At 48.0% G+C, this 9292-nt stretch overlaps 1 long non-coding RNA gene and 1 other non-coding gene across 2 annotated transcripts; one reads left to right on the top strand and one right to left on the bottom strand.

Annotated features, from left to right (window-relative positions):
• The first annotated feature begins 1056 nt into the window (after positions 1-1056).
• On the top strand, positions 1057-1158 carry LOC117287022. The gene has a single exon (XR_004518202.1). It is a non-coding gene; the product is annotated as a U6 spliceosomal RNA (small nuclear RNA).
• A 1288-nt stretch (positions 1159-2446) lies between these two features.
• On the bottom strand, positions 2447-5748 carry LOC117286948. Its single transcript, XR_004518127.1, has 3 exons — positions 5623-5748; positions 5359-5505; positions 2447-2519 (listed from the first exon to the last, which is right to left on the bottom strand). It is a non-coding gene; the product is annotated as an uncharacterized LOC117286948 (long non-coding RNA).
• Between the last annotated feature and the right edge of the window lie 3544 nt (positions 5749-9292).

Below are 9292 nucleotides of genomic sequence, written 5' to 3' on the forward strand. Positions count from 1 at the left end.
CGCCGCCAAAAAAAAAAAAAAAAAAAAAATCCAAAATCCACCAAGGAGAAGGAGGCACAGGAGAGGCCAGGAGCAAGCAGGTTCCAGCCACCTTCTGCTAGAGTCCTAGGGACCTCGCTTCCTTCTCACAGCACTGATGTGTGGCGCGAGGATGGATGGAGAACGTCACCAGGAGGCTCTCAGAGCTGTGGTGGCCAGGGTTTGCATGGGGTCTGTCTTGTAGCCGTACAGCACCCAAATGACAGGCCTCAAATCCTTAATCTTCAGCCCCTGTGCCACTGTCAAATGGACACAGTGATCCCTGGCAAATAGAAATGCATTTGCCATCAATGGCTGGTATGAACCATCTGGAGTGGCCCAAGACATACAAAGACACTGTCACTGGGCGTGAGGTCTGAAGGCTCAGGGTTGTTGCTGGCCAAGGCCCTGCCCTCACTTTGGCCTGCACAGGGTTTGAACAGCCCGAGCTGCTGTGTTACGACATTCTGCTTGGTGCGTCCTCGGTCTCTGTCGCCACCTCTTGCTCACTGGCCTGTCCACATCCATCTGCTCCACCCACCCTGCTCCATGACATCATTCGTGTCCAGGCCAAGATCCACCTCCGTGTTGCAAATCCAATAGTCAGTGCTGAGTGCTGGGCCTGCCCTGAGGGCGCCTGAGGCAACAGGTCTGGTGCAGGCCCCCACATGCTTGGTTTCTAGTAAGTGCCAGGCACTGTGGTGGCAGCTCTCCTGCCACAATTTGAGAACCATGGTTCTACTTCACCGTCTCTGTCTTGAGTCCCCTCTGGTTCCTCCTCATCCCCCGACCTCAATGCTGCACCACCCCAGGGCTCAGCCTCTGTCTCCTAACTCTTCTTAGATCTGTTTCCCAGAAATCTCACCTGGGCCCCGAGGCCTTAACTCATCTGATGACTTTCAAAACTATGACTCTTGCAGGTGTCATGGTGCACGCCTGCAAGCCCAGTACTCTAGGAGGCTGAGGCAGGAAGCTTGCAAGTTTGAGCCCCCAGCCTTGACAACTTAACAAGACCCTGTTTCAAAGTTTAAAAAAAAAAAATGCTTCAGCAACACATAACTAAAATTGGAACGATACAGAGGTTAATGTGGCCCCTGTACAAGGATGACATGCAGACTTTGTGAGGCGTTCTGTATTTTTCCCTGAGACCATAATGTTAAGTGAAAAAAATCAGACACACAAGCTTAAATATCACACGTTTAGCCAGGCATGGTGCCGCACGCCTGTAATCTTAGCACTCGGGAGGCTGAGGCAGGAGAATTGCCATGAGTTTGAGCTACACAATGAGACCCTGTCTCAAAAAACAAAAAAAGAAAAAAAAACTGCATGGATTCTCTTATATGAAAAAAAAAGTATAAATAGAGAGCAAAATAAAAGATAACAGGAAGCAGGGAGATAGATCATTCTTTCATGGGGAGAGGATCAAGAGACACAAGGAGGGAAAGGAAGGGAAGAGGATGAAAAATTAAGAGGCGGGCCTGGTGGCACGTGCCTGTAATCCCAGCACTCCGAGGCTGAGGAAGGAGGAGGATCGCTGTGAGTTCGAGGCCAACCTGGGCTACATAGTTCAGGGCCAGCCTGAACTACAAAGTGAGACCCTGTCTCAAACAAAAAGGAAAGAAAAAAGAATTAAGATGTGTTATGCGCATGTTCCGACTCCCCACAAGGAAGGCGAGCATTACGGACTGCAAACATGTTAAAACTGAAAAGAAAGGTAGAACATAAAATTAATTCAGTAAAAAGGGCTGGAGATGTAGCTGAGTGGGGTCCAATTCCCAGTACTGTCCCCCCACTCCCACCTTGGCCTTTCCCGGAGCTCCACATTTGCACCCAGGTTATTCAACACAGTCTCAAAGGTCACGTATCTAAAACTAAACTCTTGACGCCCTTTGACCCCTTCCCCAGGCCTCCTTTTCCCAACCATCAGGCCCCAGGAGCTCATGGACTCTCCTTTGTAGTCCTCCCTACACCGTTCTACATTTTCTCTCCAGCACATTGCTGCGAGGTGGGCCCTCCCCCGCCATTTGGTTTTTGAGACAGGGTCTCACTATGTGGTTCAAGCTGGCCTTGAACTCACTGTGTAGTCCAGCCCGGCCTCCAACTCGTGACAATCCTGCCTCAGCCTCCTTAAAGTTGGGACTACAGGTGTGCACCGCCATGCCCAGCTAGCAAGGTCTTCTCTTAACATCCATTCTCCACGCAATACCCAAAATGGTCATGTTGCACCCAGAACACTTCCTGGCACATTTGGAAGGAAATCCAGACCGCCATCCTCTGCGATTCCAGCCCTGCCCGCCGCTCAGATCCCAGCGGTCACGCTCTGCCCTTTCGTGGAAACGCTCAGGGACACGGCGGCCTTCTTCCTGGGCCAGATACCCTCAGCCTAGGATGTTCCTTACCCTGGCCCATCATTCAGGTCTCTCTTGTCAGGCAGCGATCACAGAAAGTTTGCTGAACACCTGGTCTTGAGGCTGCCTCACCACTCTTGCTGCGGGATTTTCCTGTAGAGAGATGGAACAAGGCGGCATTTTTCCAGAAAGCAGCTTTATTCTTTCTGGCACTGACGGCGGATTCGTATTCAAAGGCTGAGCGCAGAATGTGGCGCAGCTGCACCCTTTTACACAGTTTCTGGGTCTCCGTCCCCGCTCTACGGCACACACTAACATTTTACGTCTGCTTGGGTAAGGCTTACGTTACGGCGTTACATCAGAACTACGCATGCGTACACAGAGGCTGATCGTGCCGCGTTGTAGGAAGTTCCGCCCCATGGGCCGGGGATTTAGCTGAGGGCTTCCCTCGCTTGCCTTGCAAGCACAAGGACCTGAGTTCAATCCCCGGTACCCCGCTCCCGAAAAATAGTTCCACCCCACACGTGGGGAGGGGCCATACCACACTCTGCCCTAGGCCCTGTCTTCTTCCCGTACCCCAGCCCTCCCCACCCGGCCTGGGCACGAACCTGCACCTGCTCTACCATCCGTCTCATCCTCGCCCCAGCGTGCACCTCTCTTTGGACAGGTTTATTGGTTTACTTCCTTCATTGTGGGTCACCCAGAATGTCCCCTTGCATCACCAATTCTGTGACAGAGATGCTGTATTTGTCTTTCTTCACCACTATGTGTATCCAGTCTCTGGTATGGAGTAGATGCTTAACACATATTTGCTAAATACTAATAATTGACACAAACTGAGTGCTTGTTATGAGCTGGACATTTCCTACTCTGAATATCTGGCACATTTTGTTTGTTTTTTTGTTTTGAGACAGGGCCTTGCTCACGCTGTAGTTCACGCTGGCCTTGAACTCATGGCAATTCTCCTGCCTCAGTCTCCTGATGCTGGGATTACAGGCATCTACCACCAGGCCAGTCTTCAACCGGGCACATATTGGTTTACTTAGGGAAGTAATGAGGGAAGTGCTATCAGCAAACAGGCCCACCACATCTCAAGGCTGGAAAGTGGCAACCCTGGGATTTTAATCTAGTATAACTCCGGAACAAGTAAGCTGTGTTAGTCAGCTTCCTGTCACTATAATTAAATGCCTGACATAATCAATTTATAAAGAGAAGGGGTTAGCCAAGCTTAGTGGCACACACCTATAATTCTAGCACTCTGAGAGGCTGAGGCAGGAGGATCACAAGTTCGAGAGCCTGGGCAAAATAGAGAGAACCTGTCTCAAAATAAGAAATACAGAGTCAGTGGGGGTGTAGCTCGGTGTGAAAGCCTTCAATTCCAGTCTCAGTATTGAAGGGGCGGGGAGGAGAGACAGAGGGATTATTTTGACTCATGGTTTGGAGGTTCCAGTCTGTGGTCCATTAGCCTCATTGCAGGAACACATGGCAGAGAAAACTCACTTACCTCATGTCAAGGAAGCAAAGAGAAAGAGGCCAGGGTCCCATAGCCCCCTCCTAGACCATGGTACCGGTGACAAAAGCACCTCCCATCAGGCCCCAGCTACCAAAGCTTTCGCCACCTACAACAGTGCCAAACTGGGGACCAAGCCCTTAACACACGCCCCAGGGACATGTGACAGGGACTTTGCCATAAGTAGCCCAAAGCCAGCTCTGCCACGGGAAAGGATGCAAGCCGTGAGCTGAGCCACACTCCCCCTCTCTGGGACATCTGTACCAAGCATAAAGGGACCTCTGAGCATCTGCTCTTCTTTGGTCCTGTGGGAGACGCGGGATGTGAAGACAAGCAGGACAAGGTCCTTGCCCTTAAGGAACTTGCCAGAGGAGACAGAGTGAAGCCAGAGGAAACAGAGGGATGGGTGGTGACAGCAACACGTACCAGGTGAGATGGGAGCACGTGATGGGACCCCACTGTGTGCAAGCTTATGGACTCAGATAACCAAGAGGAAGAAAGAGCAAGAAGATTATGAACAGAGAGAACAGGTGAACAGAGGTGGGGAGATGGGAAAGAGACCAGCATGTCAGGGAGCCAGAAGGGTTGTTGCAGAGCGGATGGAACATTAAGGAGCCCACAGCCACACAGGGAACTTTAAATCCCACATCATGGCACATGGAAGTCACCAGGCGGGTGACAGGGAACTGTGGACAGAGGGGAGGGTGGTAGGAAGATCTGGGCTTAGAAGAACCACACTGACTAGGATGGAGGATGGATTAGAGTACAGCAGGCCTGCCTGGGGGCCCCATGAGGGGCTCTTAGGGTGACACAGAAGGATAATGCCGTTGTGCATATGGGGAGTAGCCAGGAGGAGCGGTATGGGGCGACAGTTAGGAGTCAGAATTGTCAGACTTTCCACTGTCTGGAGGGGAAGGGCGAAGGGCCACGCCCTGGTTTCTGGCAGAGACAGGTGGGCGGCAGTATTTGAGGTGTGGAATGTGAGGAGAGCAGGCCGGAGGGAGATGACAATTCAGTCTGGAGCACACTGAGTTTGAAGGGCTTGCAGGGCATCCTGGTGGTGATGTCCAGGAGGCACTTGGACATTTGAGTCTGGAGAGAGAACTACAGGAGCCATCGGAATTTAGAAAGACACTGACAGTGGAAGCCATGGGAGTAGATCCCCAAGGACCGTCCTCAAGGCAGCAATCCTCACCAAGACACAAACGGTGGGACTCCCACGATTCTAGTAAGTACCCTAGGGAATGTGGTCAAGGAAAACCCGAACTCTGAAGAGGAGATTCCTTATGGTAGCAAGAAATTCGCAATCATAGCGAGAGGAAAAGAAGGTTCAGTTAGACACAGAGAGCAAAGGAGAGAGAGAGAGAGAGAGACCAAGAAGGAGGCCAAAAATGAAGAGAGGAAACGGGAGAGCGAGGTGCCCCGATATCAGGATTCAGAGTGCACAGGGGGCTTGTGAGAAATCACATTCCTGTCCCTCACCATTCTGAGGCGATGGGGCCCTGGAACCTGCACAGTAAAGCACACTCCAGATGCTGCCTCTGGGGTAGAGAACTTGGTAAGGTAGGTGTGGTCAGCAGGCTCCTAGCAGAGGAGATGGATCCCTTAATAAGGACTGAAATGGCGAACCTGCAACAGAGATAGCAGAAGGAAGGCCAGTGAGCAAAATCGTTCATCTGAATGTTAAAACCTTGAACCCCGCTACTTTTTGCGCTTGGAACCTGGCCCCCTGAGCACGACTACTACCTCAGCGTCACCGACCAGTTGTTCTCAAGTTGTCTGGATCTGCAAAAAACCCCGCTGCCTGATGCTGATTTTGTCCTGTTCACAGATGAGAGCAACTTCATGGAAAATGGGGTACGCTGTGCTGGCTATGCAGAGATGACTCAAGATGAAGTGGTCCAAGCGGGACCCCTCCCCACTGGATGGTCAGCTCAGCGAGCAGAGCTGCGGGCACTCATACAGGTTCTCCGATGGCAAAAGGTAAAAAGATAAATGTTTATACAGACTCCCATTTGCTACTTTGTATATCTACAGTACAGCCTATAAAAAGTGTGGTCTTCTCACAGCAGAGGGCAAAATAATACAGTTGTTGGAGGCAATGTGAAAACCTGATAAAGTAACAGTAACCCATTGCTCTAGACACCAAAAAGGAAAAGATGCAATAACTAAAAGGCCATGCCAAGGCAGTCACAAAAGCCAAAGAGGCAACAGAAACTTAGATGATCATACCCGCCCCTTGCAAAGGATATAAATATTTGTTGATATGTGTTTGTACTTAACTCTGGACGGCCTGAGGCCTTCCCTACAAAAAAAATGGAGAAGGCTTCAGAGGTATGCAAGGTTTTATTAAAGGAGATAATTCGAAGGTAGCTGCCTCTCTCCATGGGCAGAGACAGTGGGCCAACATTTGTAGCAGAGGTTGTATGAGATCGAGCTAACCTGTATCTTAGAGCTCCAACAAGGTTAAAAAAATAAATTGTACTATTAAAAATCTATTAACTAAATATTGTCAGACAATGCACTCAAGGCCCTGCTCTCTACACTGGGAGCTGGTGAGTCTACGCCTGGCTGAATAATGAGGACTACAATCAAGATATTATGGACTCTTATTGTGTCAAATTGCTATGAGCTATTTTGTTTTTAAATTAAGAGTCTATAAGCCTAAAGATGATAGGTTTGATACAAAATATGTGACCTTTAAAACTGTTAAATAAAAACCAGAGAGACATCCCCTCACACTTCTTTTGATTCCTGTCCAAAAGAATATTATGAAAACTCTGGTACCATTATGACTGTGGGGGATATACGCAAAAAAGATATTGTTCAGATAAAACTCAAATATGGTTAAACAGTTCTGCTGTAACCCAAAAATGTTGTCAGTTGTGGTAACTGTAAACAGGGACAATGTAAAATGTATATAGCCTTTCAAAATGTATATAGCTTGGCCTTGTAAAACAAGCTGGCTACAAGGGATAGTTTTTTCATATTTATATTGGGTATCAGTCAACTGCTAGGCATGGGCCTCAGAAGTTAAAAAGATAGATTCTACGGATTAAAAAGGTTTAAAAAGACCCCCTTCAGAAACAGAAAAAACTCCTGCACTGCAGGAAATACAGAATAGCTTAAAAGGGCATCCAAAAGTACACAAAAATAGGTATAGATATGAGGGATTTAATGTGATGATACTCATTCACTGCTGCTATTGACAAACCAGGAATTGGCCTCTGACTGCTGGATTTGTGCACCACTCACTGTGATGACTTAGCAGGCAATTGGCATCATGAGTGACCTAACCTTAGAGCCAATAAAACTTACCAGGTACCCCTTACTCAGATACCCATTAGATATAATTGGTAATGAGACTTGCTTTCTTGGTATTCAGAAGTCACACAATGTTTTAGCCATTTGCACTCTGCCCCAAATGGAACTTTCTTTCTCTATGGAGATGGTGTTTTTAAGATGATTTCAAAGCATCCTGCTGGTTTAGGTGCTTTAGAGATCCTAATTCCCAACTTGTCTGTTTCTGGGAGAGGAATGCTGCTACTATGCAAACAAATCTGAAATAGTTAAAGAAGCACTAGATAAACTAAGAGATCCTATTAAACTGCTAGGGAGAGCTGGGGATTTAGCTCAGCGGTTCAGTGGCCTGCCTTGCAAGCACAAGGACCGGAGTTCAATCCCCAGTACCAAAAAAAAAAAACCCAAAAAACCTGCTAGGGAAAGAGTTGGGTACCAAGGACTCATCGTTTAATTTTGGTCTTAACTTGTCAAGATGGAAAGCCTGGGTCAGCACCGTCACAGGACCAATTATTGTTATACTGCTCGTCCTCATATTTGGTCCCTGAATGGTAAAATAGATATGAAAACTCATACATCAGAGAGTAACCCCTGCCCAGCATTATCAAGATGTTAATTAATGAAAAATAATAAAAATTAGGGGTAAAGAGTTACCCCCCCAAACAAAGGGAGGAATGATAGAGAGCACATTAATAGCAAAAAATCCTATGAAATGTCACAATGTAAAATAACTTCTGCTGTTGGCTCTGTTTAGTTCAAAATCAACAGGCAATGGAGTCATCTAGATTCCCTAAAAAGTTTTGTAAATAAAAAGAACCATTGTTAGCTTTGCTGACCACACACGCCCCCTTCCCCTGGGCTAGCATAGATAACTGAATGGATTTTAAAGGTAACCTTCCCTACCAAAGAAGTGCTCCATCCGGGTTGAAATTCAACTGCCTGGCCACCACTTTGAATATCAGCCATGTGAACAGTGAAAATGCAATGTAACCACCTGAATGAGATCAAGGCTGTAAAACCCTGTAAAAGAAAGAGTTGTAGGCCAGTACTGGGTCGGATCAGGGCCCTGCCATTGGGTGTAATAGACCCCTGTCAATGGATAGACTTTGGTTATTTAAAAAAGACTGAAATGATGGGGTAGGGGCGTCGCTCAGTGGAAAAGCGTTTTGCCTAACATGCATGCAATAAAAAAGACCAAAAGGGTCCATTGAATTTCACTCCTCGGGAGGTCACCAGTAACCAGGAAAGAGGGAGTTTGGGGTGGTGTGGGAGCTGAAGCCATAATGCAGTGGGCTGCAAAGTAAAAGGGAAGCAAGCAAAAGAAGATAGCAAGTGTGGACCCCTGCTGGGAGAAGTTTGGGTGAGAGGCGGAAGTGAGAGTGTCATCCCCCTCAAAGGCCACCCTCATCTTCTGGAGAAAGTTGGCAAAGGGGATTAAGAAAATCTGGAGGCCCACAGAATTTGCCAGGGAGGCAAGCTGAGAATCAGCAAGGGCCTAACACACTTCTTGCTGCCAAGTCTCAAAATGAAAACCTACTGTGCCTGCCTCCTGCCTATTCCAAATCCTGCCCGCTGTCACCACTAACAGAGTGATTTTTCCATACGACAAAGCTGCCTATTACTGCCCTTCCAGAAACCCTCCCAGCAGCTACTCTCCCTCATTCTCGCCTCACACAGGCAAGCACCAAGTCCCTGAACCTGACTTTCACAACCCTTCAGACCACTCCCTTACTTCCTTCTGCCATCACAAGCACCCAGCCAGCGCTGAGCTCCCCGTAAATGCAGCAATGGGGTTTCACCCTGTCTTCGTTACTTTTCTCATTGCTGAGACAAAATACTTGACGCCTGAAGTTAAAGGACCAAAGGTTTATTTGGCTCACAGTTTGTAGAGGTTTCAGTCCATAATCAGCTGGCTCCAAGGCAGGGTGGCTTGGCAGGCAAACATTGCAAAGGAGAAACAGTCCATGGGGGTGCAGAAGGTAGCTGCAAAGCAAGCAAGAGATAAAACAAGCCTCTTTCTATCCCTTAGTTGTATCCAGACTACTAGGATTAGGGCGGTGCCAAACCAATCAGTAGACTGATTTAGTAATCACCCACCCTCAATCCTAACGTTGTA

The sequence above is a fragment of the Fukomys damarensis genome, unplaced genomic scaffold (assembly GCF_012274545.1).
Source record: "Fukomys damarensis isolate Sample0158 unplaced genomic scaffold, DMR_v1.0_HiC HiC_scaffold_19, whole genome shotgun sequence".
Classification (NCBI taxonomy): Eukaryota; Metazoa; Chordata; class Mammalia; order Rodentia; family Bathyergidae; genus Fukomys; species Fukomys damarensis.